At 38.0% G+C, this 3,656-nt stretch overlaps 1 protein-coding gene across 1 annotated transcript in view; it reads right to left on the reverse strand.

Moving 5' to 3' along the window:
* The window catches only part of LOC101854083 (D-aspartate oxidase), a 24,811-nt gene that overhangs the window by 9,427 nt on the left and 11,728 nt on the right, over positions 1 to 3,656 (reverse strand). The window lies entirely within an intron of this gene.

Genomic DNA, 3,656 nt, shown 5'->3' on the forward strand with positions numbered 1-3,656 from the left:
TATACAATATTTACAAACTATATACACAACGTTTTCGCCTTTCTGAGTAGTTGAGAAATAAACTGCCCATTGACACAACATGTCATTCAAAGCAAGGAAGAAAGCAAAAAGGACAGACAAAACAAAAACAACAAACAAACCGCAGAGCAAAAAAAGAAGCACTGCTCAGGAGTGGCATCCCTTAAAACTAAAACCCGCCTATTCCCCTATTGCGAGTGCGCTTGCGCGCAAGCACACACACACACACACACACACACACACACACACACACACAAACACACACACACACATGCATACACGCACACCACAATCACACACACACACACATGCATACACACACACACACACACACACACCACAAACACACGACAAACACACACACACACACACACACAAACACACAGACACACACACACACACACAAACACACGATAAACACACACACACACACACACACACACACCTATAGACACATGCACAGACATTCACGTACACTTTAATACACATGCAAATTCCCTTGAGATTTTAAATATAATATATGACCGTCCTTTTTTGTGTTTCCATGCAATACATTTTTTCAACATTATAGGATGATGTAAAAAGGTACTATTCCCCAGTATTGTTGGCTGTTTTCTGCAAGTCCATCAGGGAATGAAATTAGACTGTAAAATTTATTGTACAGTTTTGGAACATATTTTAACAATATAAGCCTAGTTTAGATACCGTATTATTTTCTTTGGTTCAAACAAGCTTCCTTTGAACCCACAATAATATAAGCCTAGTTTAGATATTATTTTTTTCGTTCAAACAAGCTCCCTTTGAACCCATAATAATTGAAAAAAAAACAACCACACAAAACCCCCCAACAAACCCCCAAAACCAAAACCCGGGACATTGTACGCAAAGCAGGGTATTGTAATAATATAGAAAGAGAAAACAAAATCAACTTCCACTTGTATAATTTAGATACAAAGTATGAACACATGGTACACGTCATACTGTAAGGCATCACATTTTCTAAAACTCATCAAATTATTTTGAACAAAGACTAAGAGAAAACATTGCTAATATTAATACTCGGGCCACAACCATTTGCTTACAGTTACAGTGAATTAAGACAAACTGATTCGAGACTAGATCTTCTGGTAAAAGTTTGATAAAAAGCTGAGCCTGGTGTCAACAGTTATCTGCGAAAAATCATTACATGTATGTTTATGAGCTGGACGAGCAAAGTAACCTACTTCAAAGAACAAGCCGACGTATTGAGATCAACTGTACCTAAAAGTCACCGCTTTAATAACATAATGACGTGTCCCAATGCATTTTTGCGTGCATTGTTTTGTTTCTCAGAGAAATTTTGACAAGTCTGCTAAAAGAATAACGTGTCAAGGGTGAGAGACTGTAATGAATGCCACATAAAAAATGTTTCAGCATATATTTCTAAAAGTATAATTGAAGAGTAGGGAGAGGGGGTGGGGTGGGGAGTATTACCCTCCAAGCCTTGAGGTGGAATCCAAAAGGAAAGAAAAAGAAAGGAAAGTCTATAAAAGTACAAAGAGAACTCATGTTGGTGACCTATACTCCGGCACGGGGAGAGAAAGGCTAATGATGATAACGATGATGACAGTGAGAACATGGAATTAGTCGCCATCTATAACTTTCGCCTTTGTCTGGTTTGAATAGCTGTTTGGTTCAGTCTGTTCTGTCCATCAATATATTTGTTTTTGGAAACAGCCGTACTGTAATCACATCTACGTGGCATATTGTTCAACAATGTAGTTTAAATCAATATTTCGGAAAAATGAAAAACACGTATGTTTATAAATCGTTATAGAGTCTGATGAGACGCACTATTTGGTGTAAAGAGAGAAAGTCGGTTGATTATATGTATGATTATAGGGACCCCTACAAAAAAGACACTAGTCATCAATCTTTTTCCTGATACTATATTATTATGGGGTGGTTTCCCCAAACCTTTAAATTATTGCATCTCTGCGCTACAATTGTTCTGTTATGATGCTAGATGCCATTGACTTTACTCATAGCTTGAACGCGGATAACAGCACTTCCAATAAACACCACGGAGGAGGTGGTGATCACGACTGTATGTATGTGGGAGAGTCATTAATCAGAACGAGAGAGAGAGAGAGAGAGAGAGAGAGAGAGAGAGAGAGAGAGAGAGTGAGAGAGAGAATGGTGAACGGGCGGTAGGGGAGTGATAAAAAGAAAGAATGTATTACAGTATTAGATTATATTGACCTAGAACTGAGAAGGTTGCACAGAAACCCCAACTTTGAGACAGGAAATAGTATGGTCGCTTTTAAAGACAAGCGGGCTAAACCCAAATCCCGTGGGTTTCCAGACATCTAGACCTGTACCAAAAGTGAGCGTTGCCCTACCTATAGGAGAGGTTTGGTTTTATTGGTGTGTATATTTGTTTGGTTATAGAGAAAACTCTCTTTGTCGTTTAAAGAAACTGAACAAGGGGAACAAAACTTTACCTTCGATTTTCTCAAAACAGCTTTGTTTGGGATTTCCGCCTTATGCTTAAAAACGACCGTATAGGATCTACTTTATACCTTGTTCTCTCCTTTATTGATTTGCCAATGCACTCTTAACATTCCATGACACTCCAGTTGGCCAGCGAAAAAATTAAAATACACATTTTAAAAATCACGATTCTGTAATAGAAATATTTATTTATTTTTGGCCCTATATTTGGGTGCATGCACACGATTACTAAAGCTCGTTCACTTTCGTCTGAGCGCGGTTAAAAAAAGACACAAACAAATTGTTCTGTTTAATCTTCTTAGATCTTTGCGCGAAGACCTAGAAGTTGGATGGCCAATATAATCTAAAAGCCCATTAATAAATAAAGGTTCCAACACGTTTTTCTATGTTAACCTAAAATAGGTAAATACCTGTTAGAGGATTTGCACCATAATAATTAATATATTATACCTAGACCATTAAAAAGATGACTTATTTTAATGAACACCACACTTTTAGCGCACGCCAGTAAAACACAGTCCAACATTATGGTTGAGTACTTTTCGAGACTCACGGAGAGACGTCTAGACAGCCTTGAGATGGAATTGACAAGCTTAATATGGGGTGCCCACTACGACTGGGATCGGCCGATCGGGCCGATTGCCCCGACTCGATCGCCTCAAAAACAAACGTGTTCAGTTTCAGGTGATCAAGTCGGACGATCTGCCCGATCCAGCCGTAGTGGGCACCCCGTATAATGTTCAAACTGATTAGATCCCAGCGTTTCTCGTCCGTGGAACTAGTTTTCATCTGGAGAATTTATTCACTAACAAGATAACTATAGTGTGGTAAAAAATTCGTGGCATAACTTATCCTTAAATATCTCTATAAAGGGTGGATCAGTGTCAACCATACTTTGCACAGAAGGTTGTATCAATTTGTCTTAACTTAATCATATTTTTGCACAACAATTTGAGGCTATATTAAAAATTGTGTCTTCATAAGTTCATATATAATATGTGTGGCAGCGTGGTGGAATCAGGCTCTCGTCAAATTTTGGGCATGTAGAGTTATTGGTATCATCTTAAAGCTTGTTCACTTGTCTTTATTTGGATGAAAAAAATATCCATTTATCTTGAATGCAAGTCGAGATGTTTGAGAAAGAA

The sequence above is a fragment of the Aplysia californica genome, unplaced genomic scaffold, assembly GCF_000002075.1.
Source record: "Aplysia californica isolate F4 #8 unplaced genomic scaffold, AplCal3.0 scaffold00184, whole genome shotgun sequence".
Classification (NCBI taxonomy): Eukaryota; Metazoa; Mollusca; class Gastropoda; order Aplysiida; family Aplysiidae; genus Aplysia; species Aplysia californica.